This window comes from Corvus moneduloides, chromosome 1, assembly GCF_009650955.1.
Source record: "Corvus moneduloides isolate bCorMon1 chromosome 1, bCorMon1.pri, whole genome shotgun sequence".
In the NCBI taxonomy this organism is placed as follows: Eukaryota; Metazoa; Chordata; class Aves; order Passeriformes; family Corvidae; genus Corvus; species Corvus moneduloides.
In genome coordinates this window covers 151,014,465-151,039,012 of record NC_045476.1, presented here as the reverse complement: position 1 = coordinate 151,039,012, position 24,548 = coordinate 151,014,465, and the positions used below count along the sequence as shown (strand labels likewise).

The window sequence follows — 24,548 nt, the reverse complement described above, 5'->3', positions numbered from 1 at the left end:
TTTCTTTATTAAAAAAAGAAAAAAGACATCTCTAATTATCAGCTAGACATGTGGAGCTAATTACTGTGACTTTGATGTTCTGTTTTTTGCTTCCTGACTTTTATGTTATCCCTTTAAATGCTTCTGCTCAAAATGCACTTTTTATATATGTGAGGAACTGGGAAACTTTGTAATAGTTAATTGAAAAGGGAAGTAATTTGATTTCCTGTCTATTTGGGTGCACATCCACTGAGACACTCCAGCACAAGGATCCTGAAAATGTAGCAGGATTAACTTGAAGTAATCTTCCTCAACTTTTCCCCTTTTCTTTGCAAGGGGAGGGAGTGTGGGATCAGGATTTCATGAATGGGACTAGAACTCCAGGAGTGTAGAGAGTAGCCTGGCCTCTACTGTGATCTTGGGTAAGTCATTTAGCATCTATCTGGCTTAGTTTCTCTTTTTGGAAAAAAAAAATTTGTAATCTCTTCTTCAGGCAACTGATGTAATACCTAATTTGTGTGTGTAGAAGTGCTTGTAAATCCTTAAATTAAGAAAGGAACAGAAGAATAAGCAACCATTAATTCTAGTCTCACCAGAATAGGTGTGTTAGCTTGCTCCTAGAATTCCCTGAAATGTTGGATTTTCCATATGTTGCAGTTTGATTGAATGGCCAATCCTCCTCTCCTTTCCTTTAGCTTCATTAACCTGTTCTGAAAGAGGAGAACAAAGAATCAATTGAAATATGTAAGACTGGAAAGTTTAACATACTACAGCACTTAACTACAGTCTGCAGAATATTTAAAGTGTGGTTCCACTCTGAAGTTGGCAAGCTGAGGCAATACCTATGTGGAGCATTAAAGCCTTTGGATGCTGCATTTTATTCTGTAGAAATAGAATTTGCAAAGCATGATATTCATTGCTTCTCCATGATTTTTGTATGAGATTTGCTCAGCTGACAAATAAAAGGAGGTAAGTGCCCAAATGTCAGCTATGTCAGCTTGTCCTGAGACTCCAAGCATGAGCTGAGTCTATTCTGTGTGTTGACAGCAGGGGTAGAAGTTCTGAAGTTTTGTGTTAATTCCTTTCCCAGAGATTCTCTACCTACCAGTCTTCAAATGCAGTTCCTCTTCTGACTGCCTTCACTGGATCTGTGCAAGGGTAAATGAACATAGGATAGTGAGCAGTTGTGTGGATGAGACATAAGTGGAAGTTGTGTTAAAAATGCCCATTTCTGGTCAGACCAAACAGAAACTGTGCCTTTCCTATTACAATAGAAATATGTCATTTTTATTGTTACGTGCTTCACCCTGCAAGTTTAATGAAAGTGTTGTGCTTCTCCTTTTTCCTGCTCAGTTCAATTTTATTTGAATTTTGTCCCATCCATCTGCAGGGCTGTTGCCTTTGTGTTTTTACTGCTTGTAATTCATAATCCCTCCCAGAGATTTTGCCTGCAAAGAAAGGACCAGACATACCTGCACTGGGGAAATACTGAGTTTCAGTCAGTCTTCCAATGTATTTTCATTGTTCAGCTACTGTTAACTGTAGGCAACAACAGTGGAAGGGACACATTCATAAAAGCTATTAGAATAATTCTCTTATTGCCTTTTCTTTCTTTTCTTCTTAGTTTGTGCAGTTTGGAAATCATTATAAGCCACTCTACATGTTTATATACCTTCACATTCACATTTTTTATTGGATACATAAAACCTTTCTCCCCTATGTGCATGAATCCATAAAAGCAGCATAAGGAGTGGAAAACACGACAGGTCTGGAGAATTTATGCACATAAGAATGCTGCAGCCTGGGAAAGGGAAAGAATATACAAATATTTCTTTGTCAATACATTCTGGCTCTTCAGTGATCTTGAGTATAGCACACACAAGAATTCGGTGACAGCTGCTTGTCCCCCGTCATTCTTAAATAGTCAACCCCATCCTCTGCCACATGGTGTGTTTACCTTGGCTGCCTACCCACCTCTTCAATATTATTAGTGGTGTGATAATTTCTGAAAACATTTCAATCAAAGGCAGGATCCAGTGTTATTGAAACATGTTTTGACATCCATAGCCAGGTCAGGCAAAAACATTTATTTTTTCCTTGAAAATAATATGGAACTCTTTTATTTTTTTTTTCTGATTGACGATAGCTTACAAGACACTTGTCAGTGGCTCAATAGCATTGCATTTTACTGAAAACCTGACATCACCTATTGCCAAATGTGGGATTTTCAGCAGATCATGAACACTTTTAAATCAAAAACTCATTTCTTTAGTGGTAAAAAGAAAAAAATAAAAAATAGAACATCTGTGTTGCTCATGATTGTTTGAACCTTATTGCAGGCAGTTACAGGTTACAGCAATTGAGAGGGGTACTGTTTAGTATTGAACCATTTCAAAATTACATACTGTAGAAGACATCAATACCACTTAGGATTTTGTTTACAGTGGTGGAAGAAATTGTGTTTATAATCTCAGATAAAGAAGGAGGTGAGCTGGGAAGTTAGATGTCCATCATTTCAGATTCCAGCTCTTGCCACTGAGGAGTTCTCTGGTAGGAAATATTGGATTAATCACTTTGCCCATCACTAGGCTGGCTCATGGCTGTTCAGCAGTGTAGAAAAATGGTACTTTGTGACCTTGAAGAAGAGGCAAAGGTTAATTTTCAGAGCATGACAGTAGCCTAAAACCAGGTTTGGATGTTCTACAGTTTCCTCCTGCAGTCTTATTCAGTGTCCATTGGTCTTAAAAAATTAGCCAGTCAGCCTTAGTGCATTGAAATCTTTTTACCATTGACAAAACAAGAACAGCAACTATTGCCTATATGTCTTTGAAATACTCCTGCAGTCCTCCCAAGGAGATAGTCACATTCAACATTTCATTATTGCTGATTTAAATTCTGTGCAAATATGCCTCAGTGTTCAAAAATAAACATCTTTGATAGATTTAGGCTTGGTTACCTTGAGTGACATAGTGAAACAAGATCCACATATTTGTGAAAATGCTGTGACTATGCTACATGTCCTGGGGGGTAAATCCCTTCCTTAAAATTCTAATTGTTCTTCTGGTATGGGACTGTACAAAGAACAATAGCTTATCTTCTGACGGAAAAAAACAGCTTTTATATAAAATAATGTCCCAGAAGTTGAATACAGAACCCAGCACAAGCCCTTTGGTGAGAACTCACGTGTTCTTGTATTCTTCCTTAAGGAAGTCAGGTTTTCTGGTTTCAATACTTTCTCTTTCCAAATTTCCAGACTCAATACATTTATGGTTCTGAATATTCCAGATCATCTGGAATGGGTTTAAAGAAAAGATTGGGAAATGGAGCAGATTAAGACAAGCAATCTCTTATCCCACAGAACAACCTCTCAGCATTCTCTGTTTCTGAAGCCATTCAACACACAAAGAATTCCATCAATTTAACTATTTTCAGCCTAACACAGATGAAGAAGTTGTAATGTTGTGAAGTCCTCGGCAGGCAGATTTTAATAGTTCCAAGAATGGTTCATATCAATATAAGCAACATAAATAAAATCTGGTTGGTTTTGCTTACCTATTAAAAAAAAAGAAATTAGGCACACAATGTGTGCATATGTATGTGTGTGTGTGTGCATGTATTTTGAAATTATTAATGCTTTTGATAAATTGTCTAAAATAAAGTATCTTAGTGGGTTTAGATTTTACATAAATAAACTCAAATTTTTAGGTAGACAAGTTTTAAAGTAAGACAGATGCAAACTCTTAAAGAGTGCCCAAACCATTTAAAAACTTTTTTGTTTCCTCCATGTTGCTTTTCTATGTCTCTGCTTTTTACAGTATCTTAAATGCAGAAGGTACTTTTTTTTTGCAGTAAACTTTGCTGAATAAAGACATTATCTTCTTGGAAAATTTTAATTGAAAGATGGGTCAATCATAATTTTTTCAAATGATTCATTCAAGCTTTGGTCTATTGTCAGATGTGGTTTGGAAAATTCCCACCTTTGCTTATGATATATTTCTGAACCAGAGGCAACCAACCAAACAGCATAGGAAATTCAAATTAACTACAGTATTAATTTCATGCTTCTGAGAGACAGCTGGAGATTGGAAAGAAGAAAATTTGTTTTTAGTGTTGCATCTATTATTGTTCTATCAAATATTTTGGTTTCAAGGGGAGGAATGGAAAGAGGAACACATTTCTTTGCACTTGAGCTCTGTAATATTTGCTCTCCCTTTCATTAAATACCAGTGAAGGTGGAATTAAGGAGACAAGTATAAACACTATGCTGTGTGTATATGATGCAGATTTGCTGAGAGAACTGCTGAGTAGTCACTCCCTTACTAGCATTGGCCAAGGTGGTACTGGCTGCAGGAGTATGGAACATGGTTTTTGCCATATAAGCCCCATCTCTCCCTTCCTATACCATTTCTCATTTTGTCTGGGATGAGTCTGCCTCAGGTCATTACTCATTGTGGGAGGAGCTGCCTTGCAACCCAGACCCCCACTCTGTATTTGGATTTTCATTGTGTGAGAGAACAGAGAGGAAAAAATACATGTTCATGTTCGGCCCATGTTGATTGATTGTTCCTTAGCTATGAAACAATTTTCTGTACCAATTATGTCTTTGCAGATGACAGAAGCCATTTAGTCTAATGACCATAATAATTAATTTTCATTATAAATCAGATTAGTTAATGATGCTGAAGTCTGTGTTCTTCGCGGAACTAAAGCACAGCATCTTACGTGAGCTCTCAGAACATATAATTTGCTATATAAGGCACCGCTTCAGAGATTTTTGGTTCAGTAAGAGTATCACTGACTGGCTTTGACCTCCAGGACTCAGTGGGAACACCTACTATCCCACAGTCAGGTCCTTGCTAATAGCTTCCCATTTCCAGCCATGGGCACAAAGCACCCAAGACTAAATATTCATCAATTTTATAGCATATTCATGGGCAAAATTACTTAAGCCATTGTTTTTTTCTCCTTCACTGTAAAAAGTTAGAGCAAACAGTATTCTGGGGACAAGGTGGTGCTTTTTTTGTATTATTTCCAGAATAATATTCTTGCTGAATTTTTCTAAACTTTTTGTCCTGTGGTCACTTTAATACACATAAAGACCATCTGCAAAATATCTAAGTGCGTAGTGAGCAAATAATCAAGACTTAGAATAAGTTACATTTGTATTTTTACCATTTAGTCTTTTGCAGAAGACAACCTATGAACTTTCTTCAGAAACTTCACAGGCTTCTTGAATGAAGAAAGGTAAGAGGCATCCTCTACAACAATTTTACAGAAAAGCTATATTTATTATTTCAGGCCAGAAAACTACAAAACTAGTCAAATACCTCACTGATGTATTTAATTTTCCCCATTCTTAAAGTCTGTGTGTTGAGATGAATTAACTGTTTTTATTGATGGTAAGTATGCAATAAAGAGTGTGGATAATCACTGTGCCGCTTGTGGCTTTTGATGGTTTTAATTTAGGATATTAAACTGTCCATTATTTTTGGTGTGAAATGGGCCACCATCTCATGTAGTGTTGTTCTCTAACCGAATGCTTCTAGTCATGCAAAGCATTGTCAAAGCATAGCTTAACAAACTACAATTGGTGACGAATATACAGTGAATTATTTGGTTTGCACGTAAGTGCAGAGGAAACAAAGCCTTGTACACTTAGCCAAAGCCAGTGCACTGGCCTTGCCTTTCTGGTGGGCTCAATGAACATGCTTTGGGATGATATTCTGTTCACTGGCTTCACCAAAGGAATTGCACTGGGTCAAAATAAAGCAAAATTAAACAAAAGCAAAAGACTTAGAAAGGAGAGAGAGGAAACAGAAAGTGAGGATTTGTAAGACAGTTAAAAGCACTTCATTGGTAGACTGACATTTTTGACTACATGTTACCAGAAAGGTAAAAAAAGAGAGGAAGAAGTAGATACCCAAACTGGAAAACTAGACGAGGAAGAATAAGAAAGCGGAGCAGGGTTTGCATAGACAGTATGAAGAGGACTTAAGAATCATTTTTACTGGAGAGGATGCAGCTATTCAAGGTATAGAGATGACCTGACAAATCTGTGTCTGACCAAGGAAAGCTGGAAAGCATTATTTCATTAAATTGTGTCTCATTTCTATTCTTGTCATTAGCACATAACTGATTAAAATAATGTTATATGAGCTGGCACAACCTTGTCAGTTCCTCTTTGTACAATACCGTTAAATGTGGTGCTCTTCTCCAGCAATAACCTATTCACATCCAACTCCTAGGTTAATTTATAGACTTAATTTTTAATCCATGTATTCCATTAAAATAGAATTTGTTAAAAGAACATCACTGTCAGGATGGTGGTGTATTTCCTATGTTACAGCACTGCACTTAGACTCTGAAAATATTGGACTACTTAAGTGCCCTATTGTCTCAGATATCTTAAAAAATGGAGAAGAGTTAAAATAATACCACACTGCTGATCTGTAAAGGTCGATGGTACTGTGTCATGGGCGAGCTGCAGGGAATGCAAACATCTTCCAGCTTGGGCACAAAGTGACTGCAGCACTGCTGGCTCAGCTGCCAGAGAGCTCTTGCCTCTCCTGGGGCAACAGGAACAGCACTTGCTGCAGCGGGAAGGGAGCAGAGGCTCCCGCAGGTGCAGCCAGCCCTGGGGACTGGGCAGGTATGCGTCTGCTCAGGCAATCTGGAAAACTTCCTCTTACATTTTAACTAAACACATTTTTATATTAAAAAAATTGGTTTCAAGTTGTTAATTTTAGCCCTCAAATATTTTGCTGGCCTGCAGTTGGGAAGTGGTTTCTTAATTAAAATTTAAAAAAATAAAGTGAGGAATGTAAGGACATAAAGTGAACTTGCTTGATTTTACCAATGTTTAGTTTCTAATACAGAAAAGGCCCTGTCATAACTACAAAAGAAGATACAGCTCTTGAGAGATCTACTTTTAAATTTGGGTCTAAAGGAACTTTAAGTTTATTCTATAATACCTATGTTCTAAATAAAGGACTTCTGGAGGGGGTGGGGTGGAATAACTGAATTCAGAGTGCACATTTTCACTGTAGGGGACAAGCAAAACCAGTAAAGCCCACTTTTATTTCTTCCATTTCAAAACTCTGAGTCTCGTTTCTATGTCTATTTGCTTCAAATACAAACTAAGGAGTTTTCAGTTTCCTTTCCCTTTCTTCAGTAAGAAGTCAAATGTATTTTTTGGGTTTTTTTAAGAAAAAAATGCAGTTGTTCTGTGTAAAAGAAAGTTTACACAGTGTTTGCAAATAGGAAGAAGGTCCTCAATTCTGACCACTGTAAAATCAAAGGGAGGCTGAACCTCATGTCAGTTCATTTCATATTTTGCATTTATTCCATCTCTGGCCATTGAAGGGGTGAAATATTCCCTCTTCTCCCAGGATTTCTCCCTCTCTGTTGCTCTCACTGAGGAATGCTGTAGCCACTCAAACATCCTTTGCTGTGCTTTGGAAATGAGGCATACAGAAAAAGGATGTTTTAACTGCAAAGGTTGATTCAAATTCTACAGGAACAAGTGACATCTTGATCTCTCTGTAGCTTAGTTACCTCATCTGTAAAGTACTCTTTTATATTAACTTTATACCACAGCCATTGCTACTGGAACTGAATGTCTGCCAACTGTACATTAAGTTATATGACTATGCATCATTCAAATTATTTGGTTCTTTCATCCTTTTCTTATAGGAGAACATGTGCACACAGTTTGGGGATTTGGGGTTGCCATTTGCCAAAGTTTCTAGTTGGCCTGTCTGATTTCAGTCTTGCTATTGCTATTAGCACTGCCAGGCCTGCTCAGATGGATCTGCAACACAAAGCACCCGATGCATGTTCAGAGATGGCCCCATCGCCTGGGTTTAATCAGGTTTTTAAGAGGTGGGTTTTTTCAGATAAATATCTCTTTATATTTATGTTACAGAAGGCAGGACAAAGAACTGAGGGTTATGTTTGAAACAGGAGGTGATTAGATTTGTCATGGTCTTTACTGGAGGATTTTATTTTTTTAAAATTTAAATTTAAATTTTTTTTTTTAATGGTGGACCATTTCTGTCCCCAGAAAGTCCTTGCTTAACAAAAGAATTGTGTTGTCCTTTAGGGAAAGAACTGTGTTTCTCCAGGGAGCAGGGAGTGAAGATCTTGACCACGCTTCACATCTTTATGGTTTGGAGAGTAATTCTGAGCTGCTGGGCTCAGCCAATTGCATGCCCAGACTGACCTCAAGGCAATGCTGCATTGATAACATCCATTAGTGACTGTAGGAGGTCCAGACACTGAAAAAAAAAATTTAAGATGGACAGATATATTTTTACTTGAAGGGAGTCTCCAAATACAAGCAACCTGTGATCAAACCATGCAGCACAAGTTTGATGAAGTACCAGGAGACGGAGGTGAATTAGGAGTGAGGTGACAGCCAGAATAGCTTTGCTTTTACTCATGTGTGTTTCAACATTAATGTTATTTTAAAACACACACACACACACACACACACACACACACACACTGTCTCTCTCTCTCTCTCTCTCTCTCTCACACGCACACAACTCTTGCTGAATAAAAAACTCTAGGCATTACTCCAGACCATTACACCACAGTCTACTCTCAGGCAAAATTGCCAATTTCTGCAATGGGTGCTTTTATGGAGCTGAGTTTTAATACTGAGCTGCTACACAGTATCTCTTTTTTGGTTTTTCTTCTGTAACGGAACATCCTTATTTGCCTATCTGGCATAACTATTGTGAGTTATATTTACTGACTGGAAACTTGGCAAGTCCAGTATTTGTTCTTGGTAACAAGATACTACCCACAGTTTTTACTTACCGGGCTCTGCAGCAGCCAGGTGGAACATACATCATTAGTTTACTGAATAATGAATATATTTTAAATCATGATTCAAAAATGCTCAGTTACAGTATATTAAATTAGTAAAAAAAAAAAAATTAAATTAATGTAAAACTGGCTTTCCATAGTAGAATTAGCAAAATCAAAATAGGCTTTTTATCAACTTTATTGAAACTAATTCAACTTTCCAAGAACTAAAAATTGGTTTCCTGTCTTGACTGTTTTGGAATTACTTACTGTCATCTGTTTCAGACGTTAAAGGATATGATTTAATATCAGCAATAAGGCCTCTGTTCCTACTTTGGCAGGTGTTAATTATTTAAACACTACTCATTTAAATTTGTTTCCAATCACTCTTTTGAGTGATTTGCTTCACATGTTTCTTCATGAGTATGTTCTGCACACACAAATAAAATAAGGGGAAAGTCCCCCAATCAGTAGCTCAATTTCTTCTCTTTTCAGCCTATCTTTAGATAAGGAGGTAGAAACAGAGGGATATTTCATGGGTGATGGTTTTCAGTGATGGAACATAATATATAATACATCATTTTTATCTCCTTTGTAATAATAAAAAGTTGTTCTCTTAGGGACAGTGCTGTGGTTTCTGCATGCTAATGGCTGTAGTCTGTGTGAATGAATTGTAAAATGGGTCACAGTTCCTGAAGCATTCATGGAGGCTGGAACAATATAGACAGACTTCTTGGGGAAAAACATGGGGAAAGAAATCTCTAGAATAACTACAGTCATTCCTCCACACCTACAATTCCACCAGTTTACTTGCAGTGACAAAAACAGTTGTAAGAATATTGTCTGGTTCTATACAGCTACTTATTCATAAGATGAGAAATGTCTCTCTTGCTGTATATGCCTGAATTATCATTTACAATCATGTTAGAGTCATCCTACTTTTTTTTACTTAACATTTGCCTCACTTTACAGCACAGCACTAGAGAGAAAGGAACTCTTAACTCTGTACAACAGACCTCTGTCTGGTGTGAAGTGAAACTCTCATTCTGCGACAGATAGCTTGTAATTTAATACATAATTCTTGTCAGTAGAATAACATAAGGGAAAGCTAGACCAGAGGGAAAGACAGCCATAAGAGAGGGAATTTTATGCACCACTGGGAAATGAGAAGCTGACAACTATAGGTATTTCAGTTCTACAAGGCAAGTCATTTCATCCTGGTAATAAATGGAAAAGGTGGGTGTTTGTTTAGATTTAGGCCACTTGGTAATGATTTTAACACTCAGCTAAGCCTCTTGCCAAGACAAGCACTCCAAGGCCAAAATCTGTAATGAACTCTCATCTTCTCAATTATAGATTCAGCCTCGACCAAAGTGATATCCAATATTCCCCTCCCCGCTCTACAAGTGCAGAGATGTGCTGATGGACGTGCAAGCAGCCAGGTTCTGCATGGCTCCTGCAGTTCCCCAGGACCCCACAGCCCACCCAGCTGCCAGGCTGGGGCACCAGCACCCGCCACCTCCCGTCTTCCCTTCTCCTTACACCCCCCCCCATTTTCTATTTCACGGAAAGAGTGAGTGCAGAGAGAGAGAATTAGTGCCAGTGATGCTGGGAGGAGGAGAAGGAGAGGATGAGGGGACTGTCCTCCCTCCACCTCCAGGATCCTCCCAGCTCCTTCCAGTGGGTGGGAACTGAATCAATGGAACCAACTTGTGATTGTGTTGGCAGGTCTCTGCTGGCTGGCTGAGTGCACCATGGCTTCCGAAGCACTAGGACGGTGGGCAGGGGATACATGGCTCTGCAGCACTCTGCTGCTCTTAGTCTGTGTCCATCTCCTTCTTGCTGCTACTTCAAGGGATCTCTAGTATATCCTCCTCACTTGCTCTTGTCACCAAGCTCACTCTTTCTGATGCTTGTCCAGCAAAAAAACACAGAAGGTAATTTTCTTTCTAAGGACTTATATTTCGTAATTTATGCTCCTGGCCTCATTCCCTAGCTTGTTTTCTTCTGCCTTTTCTCATTCCTTTGCTTGTTTTTCCTTGTATGTTTTTCATACATCATAGTATATTTGTCTTTTTATCCATATTGAAATGAAGGCATCCTGATCCCACCTGCCTACTGGCTGGCACAACTCTGTCTTTGTTCTATCTTATGACTCCATAAACAATCACTTGCCTCATGCCAGCTCCCACTAACCCTACACTCACCAAAGACCTCATAAAACTGTGGTACATGTTTAAAAGATGGAGACAATAATATTCAAAAATATTTTTTGTTTGGATAAATGTATATGTATCTACATTGGGGATAAAAATGTACCCATAATTGTGGGGTTTAAAGAGTAGAAGAAACTGATGCATTTTTTGCAGGGTGATCTGCTTTGTGCAAAGAGGCACAGCCAGGGGATATACTGCTGCTGTGGAGGCTTGCTTTTTCCAGCAACTTGTTGTGGTCTGCTGCTGAGCTAAATGGATCACTAACTCCTCTTCTGTAGACTTTTCAGCTCATTGTCCACCTTCTTGACAAAAGGTGAGGAGTAAAGAGAAGGATTACAAGATATGTAGGAGAGAGCCAATTATTTGCCATTCAGAGGGAGCAAAAGAATGTCTTTCCACTATGGAGGCAGAGACTGTGGTTAATTCAGAAAATAACAGTGGAAAATAATAAATAAATGAGGAAATCAAAGCCAAAAAACCACAACCCCAGACTAGGTCTGTGTTATTCAGAAGTTCTGACTTTTGCTCAGAACAATGAATCTGTTTCAGCAAGAAAGCCTTCCTTAGTTCTTTGTGCTTCCTTAAATAGTAAAACCTCCCTTTACATGGTTTTGTGTTCTTAATTTATACTGTGTTACATTTTTTTTACTTTTTTTTTTTTTTCTGTTCAGCAGCTGGCAGGGGGTGATAGAATTTTAGAGGGTAGGTGCCATATACAATACATAACACAGTCAGTCTAGTCCTCCCGTTGTCAGTCATGGGTACTCAGGATTTATATCTCTACTGATGAGTTCAGTGTGACTACTGAGCAACTAAGAACCAGAATTTTGGTCTCCTGTTCATTAAAAAATTGTAAAATATGTTGGGCAAAAGCCTAGATGAAAAATTGAAAGAATTATTATTATAACTTTTACTCATATTCTCAGATTAAATATGGTTTTAGTTCCTGTTTCTTCCAGCAACTTTCTTGTATACAGCAATCTTGGCAGAAGGCATTAAATCATATGTAGGCTAATTACTTAATGTTTCTGAATTGCTTTGAACATGAAGTGTGTGCCAGGTATTACTAATACTATGTGAGACAACATTATGATAAGCTAGGGGTTTCATCTTCAGTTTCTTTTGTCAATCAGTAATATTTAAGCTTTGGTGCTACATATAGATTGAACATATAATTATTTGAATTCACAGCAGATTGAATTCCATTCCCTCCCTTCACTGTAAAAGGAGAGAGGCATAATGTGTAAAGAAAGCAACATTCAGAGAGAAGAACATTCTTACCATGACCCAGGACCAAAAGGGATGGGATCCCTAAGCCCAGGGAAGAGTAGTGCAGTCCTCTAAGCAGAAAATAAATTAGTCTGTTTTAGAAAAATCTGTATAATTATAATAAATTATAATATGTTTTATTGATGTTCTAGGAATATCAAGTTCTCCTCTTAGCGAGCTGACCAACAATTTGATTATTGTCATTGCTTGGAAGTTGCATTTTTGTTTTGTGTAAGCTCAAGTTCTGAATGTTGTGTTTTCAGAAGTAAAATTAAATTTACCTAGTTACTTCCCTTGTCTAATTAATTCTGTGTATTACTTAAAAAATACTTTGAAGACTCCTAGATGTGAATCACCAACGTCTGCATTTCGGAAAAGAATTTTAATTTTCTGGGCAATCAAGTATCCTCAGTAATAGAGACAGCAATTTTCCATTCCAAAGCAATACATGACATTGATATGACTTACAGCTTAATTACAGATGGAACCTGTTAAAATGATTTGCCTTTTTCACATAATTTACAGGTTAATCAACAACTGCTAGCAGTAGACCTATACTTGTCTATGGATTTTCAACTCCTAATGTCTTTTAGGAACTTCTGTGGCTCTTTGGAGATGCATAAGATGGTTTTGTTGTGGCAGTGGTCAGACTGCTGTAATGACATGTCCCATTTATTTAGTAGTAGGAAATCGAAGTGGTCATTCTAATTCCATTGAAGCTGCTTTGAGGCTTGGATTGTTTCCATTTCAGTAGTGTACATTTTATAATCTAAATAAATATTATTTCTCTTTTTACTCCCAGGCCTTACACCTTTTATGTGACAAACCTGTCTACGTATCTGCAGACTGCAGAGTGAGGGCATTTCCTGGTAGGCTGGAATTCAGGGTACACACATTCTGTCCAAAGGTATTGGTTGCACATTCTGATGGTCTGCTTCACAAAATAAAATTGGTTTGGTTTTTTTCCAAGCAAACCATATTTTTAATCAGTCATGTTTTCTTTCCATGAAAACATTGACTTTTTGTCATAATTAAGGAAAATAACTCTCTGAAAAACTTTTTGAAAAACTATTTTTTCCAAATATTTTCATAGGCATGGTCCTTCCTTTTTGATCAATATTAATATTAAGCTTAATGTCTAGTTTCAGGAGACCAAAAGCAAGAGCATGTGTCTAGCAGACTAATAGTGTCTGTGCAAGTACAACCACTTCCCTACTCAGGCTCAGAAAACGAAGGCCTACATGTTTTCTGCATCTCACACAAAGAGTGACTAAAGGACTTAAAAAGAAATGTAGGTTGACCAAGTGTATTGAAACAAAAATATAAATGTGAAACCCCAACACATCATAAATAAAATGAAATGTATCCAAACCCAATTAAAATGCAAATCATGAATTAAAAAAAAATCCACAACAAAACCATAACACAAACCCCCCACATTTATCTTGTTAACTTGAGACCCAGCTTGGGCAAAGTAGTTTCTTTTCCTTTGGTTTCCATGAACACAAGATTTTATGAGTACTGATATTGAATTACTACATATTATCTGAAAGTACAACATATCTGTCTGGGCAGTCAGTAAGATGTCATTCATTATTGTTTCACCTTGGGGACTGGATATTCAGTCTGAAAAAATAAACACTCAATGTGTGCTCCATCTCTGTGACAGGGCATTCTGTCACACCTTCCTTTCTGATATACAGCTCCTACCTGATACCAGATAATGGAAACCCTATCAGATTCACCTATGTTGTAACTTAGTCCTAAAATACCCAAAATATTTAATTCCCTGGAGCCGCTCATTAAAAAGATTAAAAGCATGTTTTTCTGTTAAGTATTGATATGTGAAGTGCAGCTCCTATTTTGAAAGCTCAGTAAATGTTTAATGTCACTTTTGTCTGATCTTGTGTGTTTATAAATTGAGTTCTGTTGATTCATTTCCTCTGGCAGCACTGCAAAGTTTTGCTACCAATGGGATGAAAGAGGTCAAATTTTAGTTCCTTGGCAATTTCCCTTCTTGCCTATCACTTTCACAGGCTTTTACAATGTCATGAATCTCCCATGTTTTAACTGACTTCCTGCTTATGTATGAAGAGATTCAGCCAGCTTTCAAAGCTTTACTGATTGGTTCATGTTAGGAAGGTGTTTCCAGAACAGCAGCTACAGCTGAAAAGGTAACATCACCTTTCTTCTTATCCCTGCTGGATAGCAGGTTGGAGAGCAGGTAGTCCAGACCGCAAGAAATCTCTTTTTCCCTTGCTTGTTTGAGAATGATACATGTTGGCTGCCCTGCACGGCACACTGCTGGAGAAGAGGAAATATTTACCTAAGGAGAACAAAGACATACACCTGGTCTTTACTTTCAGCCCTATGAAAGAGTCCATGGAAAAGTAATGGAGATGCAGCTGAGCTGCCTGCAGCCTTGCCGTTCCCCATCCCAGAAATGACAGACGAGGCCAGTCTCTTGCCTGCACGGCAGTCGAGTCCTAAAACCAAACAACATGAAACATGGCAGAGATCTTGTCCAGAAAACCCTGCCTTGCATATACAGTCATTTAGCCATAAAATGCCCTTAATATTTATGGGAGAATTTGCATTATACTTTAAACACACTGGTGGTCTTAGTTTGAAGTTGGACTCACACCCGAAGAAGCATTTAGGTTCTGAACTTCTTGGCAGGTTCTTTGCTTGGTCACATCAATCCTCCCTCCCATACCATTCTTCTCCACTCGGGTACCACCAACATGGATAAATACTGTGCCCAGGAAAGAGATTCATAAAAGAAAACTCACAAAAGTAAAAGGTCAAAACTCCAGGGCTGAGACAAATAGAGAAGAAGAACTTAATCCAATGTGATTGGCTAAGCATTAATGGAATTTAGATAGACTTTTTAGAGAAGTTAATTGAATTGCATAAAATATAAGTGGCTGTGCCCTTAAAAAATATTTTAATTTTTTTTATTTTTTATTTTTTTAGACATACTAACATGCCAAATTACTGAGCCAAATAAAGTGAATGATCTAAAAACAAGGTGAAAATGCTTACTATTTCCCCAATCAGGTATTGCTTCACACTATCCAGGCAATTAAGGTTAGAAGTCCTAAAAAAGACTCTGTTATCAGTGTATTTGGGGGTGGGAAATGTGGCAATAAAATTAACTAAATGGTTCAGGCTGTTTTTCCTTCAAATCTAGTACAAAATGCAGAAATTTTCCGTGAAGGTTTTTTTAATTGAGCAGAGGAAGTCCTCAAAAAACAGGTCTGTATTTTAGATTTTGTGCTACTAAACAGGATGAGAATCACCATGTTTGTACACAAACCTCAATGTGATTTGTAGTGCGAGAAACTCCACATGAAAATGCCTTGCATTAAAAGTCCTATTAAATTAGCTATTAATTTAATGCAGCAAATTAAAAGCTACTATAAGCAGGTAGAAAACCCCAATGGCACTGCATCGTGTGTGCTTTACTTCAGCCTAATACACTGTCTGAAAATTTTAGACTGAGTTACTAGCAACAAATTTTTGAGATTTTGAAGCAGTTGCAGCCAGTTGCCTGACACAAGGAAAAGACAGACACTGGAGTAGAAGGGCTTTTGGAATATAAACACAGAAAGGAGGCTAATAAAGTATTGTAACTGGTTTGTTTAGTGAGTGAGCAAAAGCAGGGATGGCGTGAGAGAATGAAAAGCACATCTTGCTCTTGCTTTTTGCTTCTCTCTATGACTGAAAAAGACATGAACATATTGATCAAAATAAGGTGAGAGAGTACATTAAGGTAAGTTAACCCAAAGTTCAAAATACAGCCTTGGCCATTTTTCTTTGAATTATGCTGAATATGCTCAAATACTTAATATTTGATCTTGGACTTATATTTCAGGTGAGGGCAGCATAAACACGAATTTAAACTAGTATCTTCTCTTGACATACTCCGACAGAGGCTGACCTCCCTTCCAAACAGTGTTTTGAAGGGCACCTTTCTGCAAAAGGAGAAAAAAAAGTGGTGCAGGATCATTAAATTCCAAATGTAACTTATCTTATTTACATATACACAGTAGTTCTGGGAGAAGAGAAGTTACACTGCATGGGGGCAAATGCCTCTTCGAGGGCAACCTGCACAAGATAGCTTAAGAGCCAAAACCTTGCCAGAGTATCCCACACTGCCTTCATTGCTGACCCTGCAAATAACACCAAGGACTGAATTTCAAATAGAAAGTCATAACTGTAACACAGAATATTTGCTTGCACCCCTAGGAGATCATGCCACTTGGTGATATTATTGTTAAGTATCTTCATGCAGCACTTCAGTTTGCAACATTCCTCTGAATTTCCAGAAAATGTTTTCACTAGAATATTAAAGAAAAAATGAACAAAAGAGGGACATAAATGCCTTGTGTAAAGTTTTTGCACTCTTTTTTCCAGTTAGATTTCAGGAGCTTTATAAGAAGAAATAAGCAGTAAAGAAATGTTTGGTGAAAAGAAATTGCAGTGTACTGGAAGGAAGGATGTGGTTAAACCAAATGCCTAGAAGGCAGCAGATAACAATTTTGTTCCCAGATCTGACACAAATGCTCTTTTTGACCTTTCACCAAAGTATTTCCTTGCTTTGGAAGTAGTTTCTCTGTAAAATGGGGGTGATAACAGTGCTTAACTATTTTTTCTGACAGAGGAACAGGGAAGTTTTTATTTATGCTTGTTGCAAGATTTGAGAACCTGAGAATAATTAAAACTGGATCAGTTTAGACATGCAGGTTTAAGTCTTTCCTTCAAATAAAACATTTAACTTATAGTACTAGGTTTATTTTATGCTAATTATATGTATTATAAAAAAAAAAAAAAATCCTCATCCGATGAGGATTTGCTCAGTCCTGCAAATAATTAGCTAACTTCATTACTTGAAAATTCAATTTTCTTTTCATACAGTTAACCAAAAAAAAAAAAAAAAAGAAAGAAAAAAGAGTAATAATTCTTGTATATGACCAAGAAATCTAATTTCTGATAGAAGATTTTAGCACTAATAGTGTGATCCTGATGGGTTGTTAGAGAGAATTAGAGAAAAACAAAGACACTTTTTGCACTTTCTAAAATAACTTAGAGGAATGCTTTGATTGTTTTTTAGAATTAAGCCCACATAAAAAGTGGCATTTCCCTGTTTCTTTTCCAATGAGTTCTGGAGTGGAGAAATCCCCTGGGCAAGACTTTCAACTTGCTTTCCTTCTATTGTGGAGCAGAGAAGCATTGCTGAGGCCTGCAGAGTCTTCCTGATTGTTTGAAGAAGGAGGAGACTATTTTCTACTGTGATTCAGCACCCACTGGATAAACTATCTCACCTCTTTCTGGCTTTTTAATATGGGAGGTTTTAGCCCTTATCCTTGTAACCGTGTCCCAAACAGGTCACAGGCTTAGGAGCCTGGCCCAGCAATACCCACCCTTAACTGAAGCAATGTTTACACGTAATACCATTTAAATTATGAAATGTTGGTTGTGGAAACAATAGACATATTCAATCACCATATCCCAGGACAAATGAGAGAAATATTCCAGAGGTCCTATCAGAGCTTAATAGGTATCATTTTGCTTGCGATATGGTAATACACAGCAGCTTTCCCTGGACGGCTGTGTAAAACAAAGAAGTGGTTGTCAGCCTTTCAGAATCAGATGTTAATGATATTTCATGTCTTTGTTGAGTCTGTGGAAAGCAGCTACTGCACCTAAAGGGGAAATGACTTCCATACCAACCTCCCCCAGCCAAAGTCGTTCAGATTGGGAAAACTGGACGAAGTCCATATTTATACTTCAGAAAGAGGTGTAAAAGAAGATTTCAAGACAGTATTGACTGAGCTGTCTCCCAGTCTCTTTACCCAAAGTTATATCTTATCATTGCGATGAAAGTTTTTAGTTCAATGTATTACAGTCTCTTTTCCCCCCTCCCTTCTTTTCCTTTTTTTTTTTTTTCAAACATATACGAGGAAAGAATGTAATGTAAGCAAAACTCCAATGTGTTTCTGGCAAATGAGGAGGGTTTTCTACATCTCATATATTTTTGGAAGCATTTGAATCCAGAAGTAATACATCTTCCAAATCGGGAAGAAGGCTTTTTATTAGACTGATGCCTGCACACAGCAGAAAAGGGCCGTCTGCCCCAGCACTGCAGCAAGCTTTGTCTGAGCTAGTCCAGAAGATTGGAACCAGTCAAAAGAAGGGTTTCTGTAGCTTTATTGCTGCAACTTCATTTTGCTCCACTACTGTATGTCTTTGCTTCTGCAAACTTTCTTTCATTTGTTTTAAGAAGAGGTCTTAATTCCAATGCAAAATCCATCCAGAAAGGAGGGCCCCTCAGCACTGTATTCCAGCTGGTGGGGATTAGCTCAGTCCTTTTACCGGATACGTATCATTTTAATCTTAAGCCTTTAGACACTGTACAACATACTATTAAGTCTGTTACCAAATAAAACACTAAAAGGCTGATTCACTAAGGGTTACACACCCTTTGCAGGGAAAAAGCTAACATTTACAAAGGGATAACTGCCAAAAATCACTTAAATTTCATGTCTTTCCTATTTATTAAATCCCACATACACCATGTGTACAGTAACTTCCTGGGGATATGCCCCTGGGAGAAGTACAAGTCAAAATAAAGGAGCAACTGCTCCCCTAAAACATGTCCCTGGTTCTAAAGAATGATTTACATTGGTTCACATCAGAAAATCTGAAAAATTAAAGTTATGTTATTCAAGAATAAAATGAAACCTTCCAGAAAGTGTGAATCATGTACTCAACCATGATAACGAGTAATACATTTCCTACAGGAATTAGTGGTTAGGGTATGAACCCAGGACATTAACAGAGTAAGGGAGTAATTTGCTAATGATCTTGTGCCAGCAACTTTGACTGCAGTTTGTGACTTGGGTGCTTAAACTGCAGCAATATTGCAGTGCTTGGTTATTTAGGGAAATGTGGGGGACAGAGTCATTGGACCTTGAACCACTCACTTGTACTGTTAATAGCAAATGCAGATGCCTGACTTTGCTCCCTGTGGAGCTTCTTAAACCATGCTTTATCTGTCTGTCTGGGGTGAGACAAAAAAAATCTCTGATATTTATAACATGCTTTGGATAAAGGGAGTGATCTAAATGCAAACTGTGATAGCCAGTGTTTATTGGCTAGCCTGTTGTTCTGACACAGGCTCAGAAGCATCTCACCACAGTATTTCAGCCAGTCATTTGAAGTTAATCACTATAGTTCCTGGTACTAAATTAATGCCTATGCTTATGGTACCATCTCAGGGCATGAAGATCATCTCAGGAGGTCATTAGGTGTGGCTCTGACAACAACACTGTGAATGAAACTGCACTGATAGTCTCTGCCCTGCCATTTGGGTAATACAGATGATTTAAGTTTTCTTCCAGGGGATTGGGTTGTTATTGTTGTTTTCAGTAAGAAATAACTCATCTGTTTTGGAAAACATTGTTTAATGTATAATGGAATATTCCACTAGCACTGACAGGCAGAGCTGCGCCACGCCAGCCAGCCAGTCCCGGGAGTGGCTGCAAATCAGGGAGCAGGCATCCCACTGAGGCTGTGTTCTGTGCCCCCCTCATTGTTATTTTCTACAGAAAAAACCCTGTTCTAGGACATGTTGGTTAGAAAAATTAAAAACCTGAATGTATGCTATGACCGAGTTTTTCGTTAGAGGATAAACCAGCATGGAATAATACTGTATAGAATTTGCAAAGCCTTTTTATATTCAAGATATTTGAGTAAGATAAATGGTAAAATCACCATATTCATTAAGCCCTGGGATAAAGTACCATTAGTCCTGCTGTGCAGATGTAGAAGTTGAACTAGAGGCAAAGATTTTTGTCTGGGAACTGAGGTAAAGATTTTTGTCTGGGAATTGAGGTAAAGATTTTTGTCTCAGACAGGTTTATAATTCAAAGTTTTTATTCAGTAGCCCTATGCTTAGACCATGCAATTCTCCCTAGCTCCATTTTATTGCAAGGATCTTGGTGTCTTCATTAAAGACCTAGTTTGAGGGTTCATATGATTTTTGTTAAAACGTCAGTGTTCATATATCAAAGAAAAATGTTTCAAGGCCATATATTGTGGGAGAAATCTGGAAATAAAAAGTATCACTCATACGTAGCCTGAAGGCTCCAAGGACCACTAGACAATGTAAAAGCAATCAAAACCAAAATGTGCTTGTTTATGCAACAGTCATGATTTTAAAGAGAATTTTGTGATTTTTAAGAGATCCAACTCATGATTTTTCAGTACTTGGCCCTGGCAATACTGCTAGCCTGCAGTGGAGGATTTACATCTGATGACCAAGTTCCCCTGTCGCTTCACATACAGTCAGTTTATTTTGGAGGATCATCAGACACAAACTCTGTTACATGTTAACAGCATTGCCAAGCTCAAGGATTCAAAAAATCATGAGCTAGTTTATTCTACATGGCAAAGGGATTAGTGAGAGAAAATGCAACAACAACAACAGCCCAACAAATGCTCTTAATATTTGCTCCGTTGTCTCCTCTCTGTGAGGCCTTCAGCAGTTCCGTGGTTCAGTACCACCACCAGAACCACCCTATTTATCTTTAGGGATGAGGGGGATTTCTAACATTTAATGAAAAAAATATGGGTCCTGCTCTGTAGTATCCATAATCTGTTTTCAGGAGGAATGCAGTGGGAGACTTTTCCAGACCAAACTGGTCTGATCAGCCTTTGTTGCTGTGGAAATTGGAGGGGCAGCACCTGGGACCCCCATCCGTGCATTTACATTTGCAGAGCACCATCAGGGGGAGCTCCGTCACAGACTTAGCGCCAGTGCTCCACAGCTGCCTCACCTGAAAAAACACCTCCACCTCCACCTCTTCCTATGAGCAGTAAACAAATGCATTGAGAACATTATGGTACTTCCACCATTTCATCATCACTACCATTGAGACTGGCAGACAGTGTAGAGGTGAAAATTTCCATATAGAGCAATGAAGAACAGAATGATCAGTGTCAAAGTAAATGGGGTCAATCCCATGGAGTTTCAGATCGAAGCTGCTGCGATTACTTGTGTGATTCTGCTGCTTTCTTTGATAGTCCCATTCAATTGCAGAGTCTTGCTGAAAGTTTTTGTGACCCTTAAATGACGTACCATGTTGAGGAAACCTTTCCCTTATCACCAAAATCTGTTTCTATAGAGGTCCTGCCTTGACTTTCTCAAGGATCCATCCATTCAGCTAAAGCCCCTCTGCTCTGAAATGTCTTCTATTGAATCCTATTATGTGAGAGAATGGGCCAAGGAATTGCACCAAATGTGAATGTGATACATTGTGTGATCTAGGATGCAGTATGGTACACCAGTCACAGAGACAGCACTCAGATACTTTTTTTTCATATAAGAAGGAATATTCTTATTTTTAGAAAGTTAGAGTGGGATTTTTTTTGATTTCTGTGAAGCAGAGAACTTAAAGACTGTGACTTGAGCTCTCCATGACCTGAAAATTTTCAATAAAGACTGAGGCATAGTGTGTTTCTGAAGTAAGATACAATGACAGATAACAATAAAATAGAGGGTTAGGATGATCTCCATTTCATCTATACGCAGGAATAAATCCCACATAGCTATGCAAGATGCTATGAGTAATGGAAAATGTTGAGTTTTTCTTAAGGATAACTAGGGAGTAATTAGTTAAGGAAAAGAAAACTTTACCCTAAAACCCAAACAACAGTTTGGCACAGTAAACCCAAATTCGTTGCTAAGACTAATTCTGTTTAAGCTAAAAATTGCTTTCATTTTGAACTTGTCCTATTATTCTTATAGTTGAGAATATGGGAGAACCTAGGAATTAACTCTTCATACATTTTGTTCATGCTGATTGAGGCACTTCTTAAATGCTTTTAAAGATTTGCAGAAAACTTCCTGTATTGCTCAAATTATGCTGTGAGTGAAGCCTGATGAATTCATTCCCAAAGAAATAGATTCAAGTCATTGCTGTTCTATTGCCAGCATCTGTAAAACTGCCTGGCAAAAAGCATGGAAACAGTTCATGCAACATTGCTCTGGCCATTTGTACAACAATATCCGCATTTAAAATAGTAACCTTATTTTCCTTTGTAACAGGACAAAGTAGAGGGAATAAAATTACAATTGCATGAATATTACCAGAACACCTTCTGAGAAACATATTTTTACCATGGTGAGGCTTTAAGGGTTTGGATGGTCTCCTCTGTATTGATCCCAGGACATCAAGGTCCCACGTGAAAAAGGAGTTTCCGTGAGACTTTACAAGAAGACGGTTACTAGAACCTTTTGTTTCTGTCCTTTCCAAAATGTAAAAAGCAGCACAATCATTCTTCTTGGTCTTTTTGCTGGGATGTGAACTTATTCCCAGTGCATAACTGCTTCAAAATACTGATGTCTCTTCTTCTTTCTCTCCAGCCCATCACTACCTTCAGCACACTTTTTGAAAGACTAGATCATGACGTCCTTGTGGCAGCGAATCTCTTTTCTCCATTTGTATTTCAGCTGCTAAGAGAGCCCATGGATGCCACACAAAAGTGATGATGAATATTACAAGTCTACTAAAGTACTTTTTACATTGTGAAGGAAATGACATTTGCCTGCTTCTAATAAACCTTGAACCATTTATGGCAGCGTTAAATATGTTGCATTCCACCTACAGGAGAACTGTGGCAGGAAGCATCTCCAGCCCAGCAGAAGTCCTGGTATTTCTCTCTTGAACTTTCTCTTCCCCTCATGCCGACAGTGGGGTACAATAAAACTGTTGCAAAACTGTGAAGTCACAATAAACCAACCCAAACTACCAGAGCAAACAGATTTCTATTCCAGTGAGGCCAGGACTCTCTACAGCCCCAAGGATGGGACTGACTGCATTGAATGGCGTAGGAATTGGATCCTGACTGCAGCTCTGATGCATACAATCATGTTCTTACATTAAATGTGCTGAAAGCAGTCACTTCTTGGTACTTCGAACAGTAGTGTTTCAAGGCTACACCAAAGTCCAATGCCTTTATTTCTTCTGGACTAGAGGATATTGTCAGATGATCAAGCACTCCTTAGAATGTTAGCTGCATTTGTCGACACAGAAATCCTCAAGACTAGGATATCTGAAATATTTGTCAAGTTATTTGTAAGATTTCAGGGCATGGGGGCTGGCAGTATGCTTAAAAGTAGAGCAGAAAGCAGTGCCTTGCTGCATCTTACCTATGTGGAGGAGTGTGTCGATTTATCCAGAAAAATTTCAGTATGCAACTATTTGGTTTTGTGCAATGCAGATTATCCTGGAGAGGCAACATCCAGACTGTTATGCATAACCTAGCATGCTCAAGACCTTACTTGCCTACTTTACTTTGAGGTTAACGTAAGCATCAGAATAGATCAGAAGATGTTCCTGAATTCAAAAGTATACGGGACCTGAAAGGGAGCCAATCCTGATTCTTCTTGAAAGACATGAGGACCTCTTTGAAAACCACGGGAGCTTGAGTTGCAGACTTGTCTGGAATGGTTTTGGAGTCCATTCCTCACCACAACTGAAATAATCAGAAAGGACAGCAAAATAGGTGAGCAGAGTTCACTGCCATTGAACAGTTTTCTTTCCTACTGTTGGAACCATGAACCGTCAGAGAAGACAGAGGGAGTGACAGAGAGAACTGACGCAGTGAGCAAGTCTTAGGACACATGGCCTTCCTATGTCACTGACACAGACTGCTGAGCAGAAGCACACCAAAAAGTATTAAACAGGCAGTAGCTTACATGCTGACCTAGAAGCTAGAAGATATGAGAGAAGGATGTGATGATGGAAATTTCAGGGGCTGTGGTTAAGAGGTGAAAGTGACTCAAGCTGAATTAGGATGTGCAGTAAGAGACTTGAATACAGTAACCTCTTGAGATCTCCATCATTGACTGCTGTCAGTAAAGAGTTTGTGGCCAGCAGAACTGGGAGAGCATTTTGGAAGGTGCATGATGCTCCTGCCAGATCTATTCCCTCAAAAATTGACCTCAGGGAGTATCTGCCTTAGGTCTTGCAAGGTAGGTATGACCATCTGCGAAAAAGGTCTGTAACAAAATTCAGTAGCTATTAGTTGCAACAAAAAAGTAAAATAACTTCCATGCTTTCTGCCTCTGTCCAAAATACACTTGAGAGTTTTGAATGACGTTTTCTATTCCACTTCCAGATTCTTCTAGGAAGACCTCTGAACTGCTTGATTATAATTGATTTGTTCCTTATACACCCTGTGGTAAAGGGTTTCTCGGCTAAA

At 38.3% G+C, this 24,548-nt stretch overlaps 1 long non-coding RNA gene across 1 annotated transcript; it reads left to right on the top strand.

The window, feature by feature from the left end:
- Positions 1-231: 231 nt before the first annotated feature.
- On the top strand, positions 232-24,148 carry LOC116454850. Its single transcript, XR_004244222.1, has 3 exons — positions 232-401; positions 5,159-5,223; positions 22,708-24,148. It is a non-coding gene; the product is annotated as an uncharacterized LOC116454850 (long non-coding RNA).
- The last annotated feature ends 400 nt before the right edge of the window (positions 24,149-24,548 follow it).